The 14,681-nt window shown below is 36.1% G+C and overlaps 1 protein-coding gene across 15 annotated transcripts in view; it reads left to right on the top strand.

The window, feature by feature from the left end:
• Window positions 1–14,681, top strand: part of NRXN3 (neurexin 3) — a 2,159,162-nt gene that overhangs the window by 1,971,640 nt on the left and 172,841 nt on the right. The gene's annotated exons all lie outside the window — the stretch shown is intronic.

Raw genomic sequence — 14,681 nt, 5'->3', positions numbered from 1 at the left:
CACTTGTGGAGAAACTGCCCCCAGTCTAGTTAATATTTGTAGAAAACTCAGTACCTCGTGGCTTCTCTGGAGACCCAGCTGGGTCCAATTTTTAACATCACCTTTTCATTAACATTGATGGACACAGTGAATCCAGAATGAGTTGCCAATTAAGCAGCTGGTGACTTTGTTTCTTTTATAGTAAAGAGTATGTGACCAAAGGTAGAAATGATTTTTCTCCTTTCTCTGCTATTTGAAAGACCACTTCTAGAAAAGTCTTTGTTGAAGGAATTATTTCAAAATGGGCCACAAGTGTTCGAAGACCAGATTTTAACACTAAAAGAGACCAGTAAGATCAAGTCTTTCCTGGTCATAAGTGCTGATACATACATTCATGCTCTCATGAATACTACTCCAAATAGCTTCTTTTCTATTGATATTAAAGCAACAATTTTTAACACTTTGGTCTCCCCACTGAAAGGAAGGCATTATGACTCTGTAGCTTGAGAAAAGTCCCTTCTATTGTTGGTAGAAGTATTGTTCTGTCAGTACAAGTCTTGGCAGAGTTGTTTAATGTCAGAATACATTGTCTTAGCTTAGTGAAGCAAAGGAATAAATGGCATTCCTAAGAGATAGTCAGTCTTACAGTCCCCTCAAATGCCAAATACCCACTGACCTCAGTTAGGCATTGTACTCAGAGATTAGACAGAAACAAAGAGAGTCCCCAAGTATGCCTTTGGAGGACAAATGTATGAACAAGAACAAATCTAGGTACTTCCCACAAATATGTAAAAGGCAAGACCTTTAGGGAAGAAAACACTGAAGAATTCTATGCAAGAATCTTGGCAATAGGCAGGACTCCATGTCAAGGTTCTTAACCTAGCATCTGAGAATTTGTTTTTAAATAAATATTTTGAAAACTGCATTTGAATATAATTAGTTTGTTTAGTAAAATCCACTGTTTTGTTTTATGCATTTAAGAAAATTATTCTAAGGAGGACATAGACTTCACCAGACTATCAATGGAATCCATGAACACTCCGCCCACCCCAAGCCACCAAAAAAAATTAGGAATCTCTGTTCTAAATATTTCAGTATTTCAGGAATATATGACCTAATTGATATGAGGACTGCTTTTGCAGATACGATGAATATTCACCCTCTGATGTCCTACTTTTGATAATGAACAGTTATCTATAATGGTCCTCAGATAACTGACAAATGGTCCATTGCTTAAGTCTGCCCTTGAAACTTTTCCAGGTTAGTAGGACTTTCTAGATAGTACTCCATCATTATGGTCAGAAACTCAGGAACACTTCCATGACATAATGAGGCATTGCAGGAGAAGGACTTCATGTGAAATTGATTTTAGTGTAATAGAAAATCACTGTCTTAGCAGGAACATGCCATATAGTAGGTTACAATTTAAAATATTCAAGAGACTGTTTTTTGGGTAAGAATAGATATATCATCTCTATCTCTATCTATCTATCTATCTATCTATCTATCTATCTATCTATCTATCTATCTATCTATCTATCTATATTTGTTGGATTAAACTAGCATTTAACCAATAAACTAATTGACCTAATATCCTCTTAACAATGAAAAACAATGAAGTTCCTAACTGTAAGTGGGAGTTCATTGATGAATCCCTCCTTGGACATCCCAAAACATTACTGATTGGTGAATAGTTAAAGGAGAAGTTATCCATCAAGACTTTCTAATGCTCACTGCCCCTATAGAAGATGAGGATCAATCATATACCAGCTAGAAGAGCCTTATCTACTAATCATGTTATTGGAGGGGGGGGAGGTGTTGGGAAAAATATTCCTTCGACTTCCTAAGAAAAAAGAATATATAAAAGTGAACAAACCAGAGTTTTTCTGATCCAGAAGCCTGATAAAGGAAAAATGTAGTAGATAAAAAATAAATCCTTACAGAAGTCACTTGCCTTGCTTAAGATAATAAGTAAGTAGAACTTCCTTTAACTCCCAATTTAAAATTCTTTCCACTAAAATGTGTTGCTAACTAGACAGTTGGAAGAAGTTTTTTATAAAATATTTTTCTGGCATATATTTCTTTCCCTTTATCATGATAATAATTGGTTTATATCTATGTTACTTTTCTTTCACTTTTATCATGTCTATCAAAGTGAATGAAAGTCCTATTAAGATATTCGGTTTTTAAGGATATCTAAATATATGTGCACAGTAACAGTGAAATACATGGAAGCATAAAAGAACAAAATAATTATCTATGTAAAAGCCAGGCAATCAATTACTCAATCAATTAACAAGCATTTATCTGTCGGTTCCCATACAAGATGTTATGATTAAAAGGTTAGTTCCTATGCCAAAATTATAATTATTATTAATCATTAAAATAACTAGCAGTTATAGAATTCCTTAGGTTTTATGCACTGTTTTTACAAATATCTCATTTCATCCTCACAACCACCTGGTAAGGTAGATATTATTATTATCTCCACTTTATAGATGAACAAATTGAAGCAGACAGAGTTGTTCAGTCACACAGCTAGTAAGTGTTTGAGGTTAGATTTGAATCTCAGTCTTCCTGAATCTGGTTCCATTGCTCCATTATCTACCACAAAGAAGTTAGGTTGCAAGGGGATTATGACTCCTCAATTAGGCTGCTTCAAAAGAAAAACAGGGTCCATTTTGATGGATACCATCACCTCCTGGCTAGAAGAGAGGACCACTTCTGGATACCATTATTTTAGGAAGGTTATTGACAAATTAGGTATATCCATGGACATTAGTAACCAGGATGCTAAAAGAAATAGATTCATAATTTAATACAGAATGATTTGTTGAAATAATTGGAAATGAAAAGTAAATATGACAAGGGTAAAAATCAATCTTTAATGTAGAAAAGACATCTGAGGGACCCTTAATAAAGAACGCTATCTGATACCATAAAAGGAATGGATGAAAATCGAATCCATAATTGAAGAATACCATTTCCCCCTACATTTTCCGCATGAGTTTTATCTAATATGAATGTTATGTGATTTTTTAGTAACATGATAAACATGGAAATATATATTGCATGATCAAACATGTATGACTTCTATCATATTACCTGACCGCTTTGGGAAGGGAGAACAAGAACATGGATTGCAAAATGTCAAAAAATGATTATTAAAATTATGTATATGTAATCTAGAAAAATTAAATAAAAATGTACACAATTATTAGACTTATTCTGAGCCCAAAAGTTAGATATAGAAATAGTAGAGTAGAACTTACAAAGAAAAATATTTCATATTATTGTGTAGAAGAAACTTTCTTGTTAGACATCTTTCTAATTATTATTAGAGCTGTCTAAAAATGGAATGGACTGCCTTCAGTAAATAGTGAGTTCCTCATCACTATAAATCTTCAATCAAAAAATGAAGGAACTCTTCTTTCCCAGATGAATTCAAGAATTTCCCATAGGAAGCAGGCTTTAGAAGGGAATATTCCTCACATGATTTTTCTTCTTTCAAGGCATAGGGAAATCCACTAATGCAAGTAACTCATAAAAAGCACATTGCTGGAAAAGAGTCTCATCTTTAATTCTTTCACTCATTGCTTTCCCTCCTTCCAATAAAATTAAATTTATGGCTATAATATTTTTTTTGGTCCTAACATGTGATTTCATCATTGAAGGGGAGCCTCATTGTGGGAACTTTTTATACTAATGTATATTGGCAAATCAAATGTAATTTACAGCCTTATTATAGGGTTGCTTGGTTAATTTAGAGTCAAGTGATTTGTCCAGGGTCAAATAAAGAGTATGTGTCAGAGGCAGGCCTTGATCTCAGATCTTCCTCACTACAGGGTTCTCTTTCCTTGACTTCTCTCCACCAGCTTACATTCCTCTTTCCTTTAAAGAAAAAAAAAATCTAATAAAAAATGACACTACAATATGAGGGCTAGTTTAGAAACACCAGCCAAGAAAACTGCTTTCTTTGCTTTTATGTGCAATTTCTAGCAACCTTAGAGTGGGAGAAAAGCTGAATTCCTTATTAGAGCTTCTTGTAGCAGTTTGAGGTCTTCCTAATACTATACCTTAATTGCCCAGCCTCCCTTATTGTGCTAACAATGGGATCTTCAGAAAGAGATTACATTCAGATTTGGTGGTTTGAGCTCTCATTCCCTTGATGATAAGATCTGACAAAAAACCTTGTACATTGCCTTAATGTTCTCACATGACAGTAGAATACCAAAATTTGTAAGTCATCCTAAGATTTGAGAATTGTAATGCCCAACAGGTCATTGTGTAAGGAAAAATAAAAGTGCTGCAAGTAAACTGAAAAACAAAAAACAAACAAACAAAAAACAAGGATCCCCTAGGTTTCCCAGTACCATCCTAATGCTCAAAGAGTCATTCTCTGGACCTCATGAGACAAGCTAAACTCCACTGACACCTCCATCCCCCCCAACATACACACTCATAATTATGAATCTTTAAATATTTAAGAGATGGCAAGAATGAAAGGCAAGAGCTTAGTCAATACTATAATGGAATCCCTACAGTTAGTTTAAAACTGCTGCCAGATGAGAGGAAAGGGCTGAGAGAGAGAGAGAAAACAAGTTTCCACTTTAATTTGCATTGCTACTTTGGGCTAGGACTTGTTAACAACAGTATAGTAGATCAGTGTGTTCTGTCCATATCACCGTTTCTAACCATTTCTAAGCCTTTAGTTCATTGATTGTGTGTTCTGTGCCAATGTGCAGCAAAGTCACATTGACATTCACCCGTGAAACCCAGTTACCAGGAAAGTACAGGAAAATCACTCTATTCTGCTTGAGTTGAAATTATTCTTATTATCACCAAAAAGGAAAGATTTCAGAGAATTTAGAAATCTTGTTTTCATCTTGAACTTATTGAACTTGGCTGCTGAAAGTTCCAAGGAAAACCATTGTGTGTGCTTAGAGAAATAACAGTTCCCTAGATTTAGTGAAAGGGTCAGGGTAAAGATGATTGTTCTTGAAAAGTGTATGTGTAATATGCTTGCCAATTATAACCTGCCATCTCTAGACATGATTATTGAAAGAACTCTTCCTCCCAGTTTATATGTATTGAAAAAAATGTTCTGGCATTTAAAACAACAAAACACACAAAACCCCACTAAACAAGAAGTCAGATGTACAGGGTAAAGAAGATTCCTTTGGTTAACTCTAGTTTTACATAAAAAGTTAGTCTAGTTCTGAATCTCAAAGAACAGAAACACAGTAATAACAATCTCTCATAAAACTACAGGTTTCATTGATAATAACCAAATTACTGATGGAAAAGTCATACAATAAGGATACAAGTAAATGTTTTCCCGTATCACTGACAACCTTAATTCCTGTATTTGGTCTATTTGGGGAGACAAAGCTACACACATTGCTACAACCTGTGTAATTGCTTCTATAGGGATACAGACATATTAGCAGATAATCCAAAATTGTTAGTGTCCATGGGATTTTACACTCTTAAACAAAGGGAACTTTTACACATGAACTAAATGATTTTAAGGATAATCTAGGTACTATCAAATATCCCCAGTATGACTTAATATGATTACATTAAATATAAGGGTTAGTAGAATTCTTCTGGAGTGGGGAAGTCTATTCTTTAATTCATTAGTCTACCCAGTTATTTCTTTGTGCACGTTTTCCTACTCCTTCTAGAGTAAGAGGACAAATCTGATAAACTTACATCTGTTTTTTAGTATACTTTCATGTTTCTTCAATGGAGCCACTTGTATTTTGGGGCACAAAATGGTTGATTATTGTACATTTTTGCTGTTAATCAGCAAAATATTCTGCTGTTTCTGTTCACTTCACTTTGTATCACTTCATATAAGTCTTTCCAGATTTTTTCTGTGATTGTCCCGTAAATCCTTTCTTAGGGAACCATTGCGTTCCATCACGATCATATAATACAGTTGTTCAACTATTTCCTATTCTTTGCTGCCATAAAAAGAGATGCTAAAAATATTTTTTTGTATAAGTATGTCCTTTTTGACCCTTTTAGCCTCAATTTCTTCATCTATAAAATGAAGATAATACCAATACCTACCTTATAGAGTTGTTGTGAGAACTAAATGAGATCACACATGTAAAATACTTTGTAAATCTTAAAACACTGAAAATACTAGTTATTTCATAATTATTATCTATGTGTATAAGTACATATACATTTTTATGTAAACTATAATTATAGGAGGTGTTATAGTTGCCAATAGATCAGACCTAGGTTAATATCATCAAACTATATGCTTTGGGAAGAAGATGTAAGAGTTTATGTGTTGGGGGCAACTGGGAGGTTCAGTAGATTGAGAGCTGGGCTTAGAGATGGGAGGTCCTGTATTCACATCTGGCCTCAGACACTTCCTAGCTGTGAGACCCTGGGCAAATCACTTAACCCTCTTTGCCTAGCCCTTCCCCTCTTCTGCTTTGGAACTAATACATAGTATTGATTCTAAGTCAGAAGGTAAGGGTTTTTTTTTAAAAAGACTTTATATTTAAACAATCCTTTTGGTAAATTAGCTCCCTTAAATGGGATTCAGAATCATAGAATTTCAACATTAGAAGGTAACTAAAGTAACTTCTTTTTATCTCTATCTGAACAATCTTCTGTGTTATCACAAAGACCAACCTGCCTTAAACCAAACTCAGCACTATAGTAGTTTATACTATAAAGACATGCTAGTTATGTAGCAAACTTATCCCAAATTAATTATCACTTTTGTGCCCCTTTGCCTCAAACCTACCAACTATATATTCCACAGGGTTCAAGTTGCTTGATTTCACTACTAGACAACAGAGCCTCCTGGGGAAGTTTATTTTTAGGATCAGGGCTCAACTAATATTGATTAACAGCCTTACATAATGTGTGGCTCCAGGGCTAGTTTCTTTCCTGCCAAGCCTCATAACTGGGGAAAGCACTGAAGATTTGTCAGTCTAATTAGATTTTAGCTGCCAGTCAAGAAATATCTTCTATCTCCTCCTCACCCTCCACAGGTACTTTCTTTTCCCCTCTCAGATAATAATTTTTGGGGGAAGGAAATTGGTCTCTAATTTACTCATTGCCTGGTATGATTCTCCAGTGACATTTTCCTTCCCAGATTGCATACCTCTAATGAAAAAAAGGAGCTTGATGGGTTTACCTGCCCCCTTAAAGACAGCTATTTTGGCTGTACAAACTGACTATTGAAGAGAACCGTTTTGTTTCTTTTCCTCCTTTTTTTTTATCACATTTTAATTTTAATAGAAGGGGAGAGGGATTGACCATTCCCAATACTGTCTCCTTACTGATGTGATCTTTTTTCTGCTTCCCCACTGTCAGTCAGTCTGACTGGGTTGCCAGGGGATGGATTACATCCTCTTCTTTAACTGGGATACAGAATTTATAAAATAAATTTTCACCTAAGACTAACACTTTGTGTGGAACATAACAAGATACTTTTTTTTTTATCTCAGGCTATCTTTCTGCTTTGTCTTGGCTCACTTCTGAGTCACTTTCCACCACTATCCCTCAACAAATTGAATGAAATTTAACATAAGTGGCTGCTATGCCTAAAGAAGGCACAGTGCTAGGTTCTAAGCTTCATAGCATTTAAGATGGGGAGCTGAAAGGCAACTTAAAGGCCATTAAATACAATCCCCTTATTTTGAATGAAAGATCAAGTGACCTGCCTAAGGTTAAAAAACACATCTTGTAAGTGTCCCAAGCTGGATTTAAACCCAGATCTCACTGACTCTCCAAATCAAGTTCTCAATTTAGTATATGTTCCTTCTCAAAGAAAATACAAAACCAAAAATGAAACCACCTAGACTTCAAGGAATTTACATAATTGTGTAGAAATATACAATGTGGAAATATGAGCAAAATAGAAGGTGGGGGAGAGCATAAAGGTATGAAAGGAAAGAGCAAAGATAGCACTTTAGGGATATTTGCAAAAGGAGGAGTCAAAGAAAGCTTCATGGAGAAAACAGTACCTGAGCGGAGCTTTGCAGAGAAATAAGGAAGCTAAAAGTGAGAATAACCAGTCTATTCCTGGAATCAGGGATAAGACCAACTGAATGCATAGAGGAGTTTGTATAGAGAATAGATCATTAGAAAATTTGATTGTGGGTTCGAGTCCCATCTGGGGTGCCAAATTGTATTAGAGGGCTGGTTTGGGTGTAATGGAGGAAAGGTAAATGATCCCAGAAAGTAGAAGGAAGGTGAGATGGATTCCTCCTTTCAATCTTCTTCAAATATGTCTTTCTACGAACCCTGCCTTTACTCCCCTCTAATAACTGATTTAATGGGTGAATTTTTTACCTTAGGGAAAGAGAGAAATCAGCTCTCTTTCTCTTCAATATGCTAGGGAAGTCAATTTAAGATAACTGACAACTTTATTCTAGCATATAGTGAGTAGGGGTAAGATAAGTAGGATGTCTGCTGGCTGGATTTTATAGGAAAGAGGATAAGGAAAGTTCCTGTCTGTCTAAAAATATCTTTCTCCCTCTCCACAAAGTTGAGAGACACAGGCTTCTCAGCCTGGTCTCTAAGAGGCTCAGGGTTTGGTGACCCCTGGTCTTATCACACCATACTGTTCTTATACTTCTCAGGTTCTGCCACAATTCTTGGTGTCTTTGGGGAAATAGTGGTTAGGATCAATGAGGGATTTTGTATGGCTCAGGAAAGAAATTTCTGATTAGCCCGTCACTCTTGCTATCTCAAAATAGAGAGATATCAATTGTCTTCCACCTGGAATCTCTCTTCTCTCAAGATTCCAAGCCTCAGGGGCAGCTGGGTGGCTCAGTGGATTGAGAGTCAGACCTAGAGACCAGAGGTCCTGAGTTCAAATATGACCTCAGACACTTCCCAGCTGTGTGACCCTGGGCAAGTCACTTGACCCCAATTGCCTAGCCCTTACCACTCCTCTGCCTTGGAGCCAATATACAATATTGACTCTAAGACAGAAGGTAGGGGTTTAAAAAAAAAAGATTCTAAGCCTCATCCAGCATTCCCCACTGTAGATGCAAACCCCTCTGTATGTCTTGCAGGCTCTTACCTTCAAAGTCTCTAGATTTTAGCTGACAATCCAATCCAATGTAATACTGGGATCTTTAAACTAGTTTTAGTTCTACTACTCTATGATATCAGACATGTCACAACCTTTCCTGGCCCTACTTTTTTCTATAAAATGATGGAATTAAATTGTATAATCTCCAAGGAGATTTTCCCCAATCTAAGGGACTGCGAAACAAAATAAAACCCTTTAAAGGAAGAAACTGATGCATTTTTTGTCTTTGTATCACCAGTTCCTTGTATGCAGTAGACATCTAATACATGTTTGTTGATTTGAGTTTCATTCTCCATTATCTAACCCAAAGCCCTATTTTTTTGCATATGTGATATTTACAGATCTGACTATCTCCAGGATGTTCCTTAAAGGCATGGACCTTGTTTTATGTATCTTTATATTATGTAGCTCTTAATAGATGTTCCATAAATGTTTGTTATAGAAATGAACGAAATAATCAATATTGCAAAGATTTTATATTTTAATTTTGTAGGAACTACTTGTCTGTTTCAGTAATGGTTCCTATGGCTCTTTGAAACAAATGTGCTGTATTCTGGTGAGACAAATATAAGGGAGTAGAATGATGCAAAATAAAGACATGGAAGCTTAGATCAAAATAAGGGGAAAATATTATTTTTTCTTCTATACCCACTTTTCATATTTACCCCATCCTTTAGGGAACGATGTTACCAGTTGCTGTTCAGTGACCACATCCAGAAAAAAAGACAAGATGCTAAATGCCTATTGAGAAATAGAGTAGAGTCAATGATTGCAGGTAAAACTATAGTCTGAGAATTGGCTCACAATTTTGTGAAAATTTGTCTCCACTGTTTGCTATGTACACACCACAGGGAAACAGCTGGAAGCGACAGTCACCACCAGCAAGCTTACAAGACAGATATTTCCATTTTGTCTTTTGACAAGGCTGTGTGAAGGGTGTGATGTACTTTCCTACCTTTCTGCTGTATGTTTGGGTGACTGTGTAAAAATTAGAAACATACTGAGGCTGTTATGACAGCAGTGCTTTTCGAAACCTCCTAATTAATGTCTTGGGTTTTCTTCAGAGAGTTAGTACTGTTAGCTAATAGAGAAGGGAAGATTCCCCCTGGTTTCTTTCTCATCTCTGGAAAGGAATGGTGAGGAAATGTGAGCCATGTCTATGATATTTAGCAGCCATTACTGATGATTAAAGAAAGTTAGCTGATAAGGACTTGATTGACTTCTGTGGTTAATATAAGCCCTTCTACTTCCCAACTGTATTACATGTTCTAGTAATAAATGAAAATCTGGGAATTTGGACAGCTCCAATCTCTCCTTTTCTCTCCAGGTGTGCAGTTTAGTGGCATCCAAGTAGAGTTATTAAGAGCTGGCTTCCTTTATACCTCCTGGGTCACTTGGGTTTCATGGTGAAGGGGGACAGGGATAGTTCTTTATTAACATCACAAAAAAAAAATTCAAGCTAGATGTTGCCTAATCTTCCAAGTGCAGTTGTGCAGATCCTGTAAGAGTATTCTGAAAAGTTTTATTCCATTGAATCAGCAAGAAAGACCTTCTACATTTAATTTTTATATGGAACAGTCCTATAAAAGATATGAAAATACACATGGGTTCTTAAGATCCTAGATTTAGAGGGGACTTAGAAGTCCATCAAATGCAATTTCCTCGTTTTACAAATGAAGAAACTAAGACATAAATATGTTCATTGTTTTTTCAGGATCACATAGATATTCCTTATGTTGAGTTGTTTCTCACCCTGAAGAATCAAATGTGCCATGAAGACACATCATTTTTTGCAAACATGAAATGAGACTTTAAAGTATCACTGAGTTCTAATTACACATACTATATTATGAATACAGAAAGTCTTCTAATTATATTCGACTCAAAAAATTCTCATACCACCATTTTCATCTCCTCCCAATCTCTCATTTTGTTGCCATCAAGTTCATAGCAGGCATTTACTGAATGCCCCCTGCCCTGGCTTCACCTACCACTTATCTGTCACTGGAGAACCTACCCACTGGATGGCACTAAAGCCCTACTCCTTAATCTTCAAACCCATGTTCCAATAATACTCTGGCAGTCTCCCTCCCCCACAGAAGGCTTCTCCTCCAAATAACTTTCCTTTTCTCCCTTCCTTCCTTCCTTCCTTCCTTCCTTCCTTCCTTCCTTCCTTCCTTCCTTCCTTCCTTCCTTCCTTCCTTCCTTCCTTCCTTCCTTCCTTCCTTCCTTCCTTCCTTCCTTCCTTCCTTCCTGTAGTGTAAATATTCCCTCTTTTTAAACTATCTCTCAATTATATGTTCTCCAAGGAACATATCCACTTCCTGAGTTCCTTTTCCCCTTCCCATTCTTCTCCATATCCAGGTGCTTTTTCTCTTTTCTTACTTTCCCTTATTCTTACTTTATAACTTTGAACTTTCCTTCATCCTTCAATTGGATTCATTAGGGAAGGGGCTAGGAAAGTTCCCATAAACATTTATAGATCTTGATAAGCAAACAAATTTAATAATCCAACTTCCCTAATACAATACTGCAGTGCAATTGTGTTGTCCCCATTTATCCTTGAAAATCACTTTTGTTGGTCTTAGAAGCAACCTTCTAAGTGTTGGTTAGATTATTTTATTTAATGGTATAGTTCATCTATGAAATGGATTAAGTGAACATTTGTGTGCTGGTCTGAAAAATCTAACTACTCCATTGTTACTGTGAAAGAATGCTTTCTGAGTCCAAAATAATTGGAATTCATCTTTAACAAACGTTCATTAATTGCCTATGCTGTTTAACACATTATAGTTAGTTCTAGGAATACACAAATACTTTTGCAACATAGTTTTTCAGAAGCTGAGAATTGCTTATTCTCTTCCTTTCTCTGAACAAATTCATAAGTAATTCTAAGGAGAAATCAATGAAACATGTCTTGCTACCTCCTACTTACTATGTGTTCCCGCCCTAACTATTTTCCCTTGACCACAGTGAAAACAATCTTCTGGGGATGTCAGAAATGATTTTCCATATAGTTTTATTTTAAAATGTGAGATTATAGAAGCTGGGAAGAGGGAAGAGAGGACTTTGTAGAATGGAATCTCTTTTCATTTTAATTCTTTTGGTGGTCTATAAATGGCTCTTTTGGCTCTAATGGGAAGCTATGAACTAGGACCTCAGTTTTTCAAATAGGCCGCAACAATTATTTTGGCTGACCAAAACTTTCTTTGGTCTGTGCTATGTAGTGGTGTCACACATATTTTCTTAGATTTTGCCCCAGAAACCACCCATATTGTGTGAATACGGATGCCTTAGTATCTAGATATACACATACACACATATAAATATTAATAGTACATTTACTAAACATACATAAACCAGAATATTCATTAAACAAGTTTTTTCCTCCTTTATGCCATATGTTGATGTCTAGACTGGTGACCTTGACATGACAAAATCTCCACATATTTCCCTAGTCCTTAAAGAATACAATGAACTGTATAACACTAGAATTGTACTGTACAAAACAGAATCCTCAATTCTTTGTAAGCAGTCACCTTCTTTTAGTGTAGGTAACTTTTAAAAATTATTTGATTAACCACAATAATATTGTTTCCTCAGTTAGTCCAAGAGCACAGAAAATTCTCCATGTTTATTATGTGTTTTCAACTATATCATCTGTATGCCTTTCTTTTCCTCATTTATGGGCATTCCAATGTTGTTAGAGGGCTACTGAGGAGAATGAACCATTCTTATTATTCCAATTGTATTATATAATTCTGCAAGAGGGGGTCCTGTTAGGTACCAGAAAAAGAAAAAAAAACAATTCTGGCAGGTAATTCTTCCCATTTCCACTGAGCTCTTCTATTTTTCCCTCTTCTTACTCTGCTGCATACCCCCTGGGCAGATTATTTTTTGGGGAAAGGGTAGAATTTAACTTGTCATAATATTTATCTACCTTTATGAAAGGTGACCTCCAATGAAGGTAGAAGGACATGAATGATTTTAATCTGCAGTAACAATGGGGAACCAGTCCTGACCAACTGGAGCAGTATAAATATATGACAGATTTTTCAGCTCTGCCTTTCCAATTTCCCTCTCTCCCTCCTCCCACCCCAGACATATACAGAAGCCCATAGTCCTGTACCCACACTGCTCACCCTGTAATGCACAATGAATTTCCACTTGGCCTTTATCTCAATGCTGCTGCCCTAATGATTAATGCCATGCTCACCGGGAAGCTGCTCAACTGAGTGAAGACAAGGATGGAGGAAGGAACATGAAATATATTTCTGGGACTGTTTCTCATTATTATTATTATTATCATTATTATTAGTTACTTACTGTCATATCTACTCTGTTAGAGAAGCATAATCTATTCAGAAGGGGAGGAGTGTCTGGCATTTGAAGGTGGATTTGATGGGGAGAAATTGACAAGGACAGAGACAGAAATAGGCAATTTTTTTCTCAGAGATCTGAATTGGTTAGGGGAGTTTTTCATTTTAAACCAAGACATAGTGGCAGCTTCCCGTGGTGTATTTTTTTTATCTTTTAGCTAATGGTCAGTTATTTGTGTTTCTTCTTTCTTAGAAACCCTGTTCACCTATTCCAACTTTCCATTAGTCATGCCGTGTTGTCCTTGACCATTTATGCAAAAAAGAAAAGAGAAAGAAAAAGAAAAAATCAAAACCAAATATACAATTTTACATATTTATGTCCCTGTAGTATAGTCATTCCTCTATCTTGGTTATAATTAAGTACTTGATAGAGCCACTCCTTATATGTACTTTTAAAATATTAAATATGAATGAAGGATTTATTTTTTAAATTTAGAATATTTTCCATGGTTACATGATTCATGATTTTCCCCACCCATCTTCCCTCCCACCTCCTGAAACTGACAAGCAATTCCCCTGGGTTGTATGTGTATCATTGTTCAAAACCTATTTACAAGCTATTTGTATTTGCAATAGAGTGATCTTTTAACATCAAAACCCTAGTCATGTCCCCATCAAACTACATCATTGATCATATGTTTTTCTTCTGTGTTTCTAATCCCACAGTTCTTTCTCTGGATATAGATAGTATTCTTTCTCATAGATCCCTCCAAGTTGTTCAGGATCACTGCACTGCCACTAATGGAGAAGTCCATTACATTCTTTTGTACCACAGTGTATCAGTCTCTGTGTACAATGTTCTCATGGTTCTGCTCCTTTCACTCTGCATCACTTCCTGGAGGTTGTTCCAGTCTCCATGGAATTCCTCCACTGTATTATTCCTTTTAGCACAATAGTATTCCATCACCAACATATACCACAATTTGTTCAGCCATTCTCCAATTGAAGGGCATCCCCTCATTTTCCAATTTTTGGCCACCACAAAGAGTGCAGCTATGAATATTCTTGTACAAGTCTTTTTCCTTATTATATCTTTGGGGTACAAACGCAGCAGTGAGATGGCTAGGTCAAAGGGTAGGCATTCTTTTTTGCCCCCTTTTCTAATTTAGGATAGGCATTCTTTTAAAGCCCTTTGTGCATAATTCCAAATTGCCCTCTAGAATAATTGGACCAGTTCACAACCCCACCAGCGATGCATTAATGTCCCAATTTTGCCACCTCCCCTCCAACATTTATCCCTTTCCTTT

Source organism: Monodelphis domestica, chromosome 1 (assembly GCF_027887165.1).
Source record: "Monodelphis domestica isolate mMonDom1 chromosome 1, mMonDom1.pri, whole genome shotgun sequence".
NCBI lineage: Eukaryota > Metazoa > Chordata > Mammalia > Didelphimorphia > Didelphidae > Monodelphis > Monodelphis domestica.
This window is presented reverse-complemented; position numbering and strand designations above follow the sequence as displayed.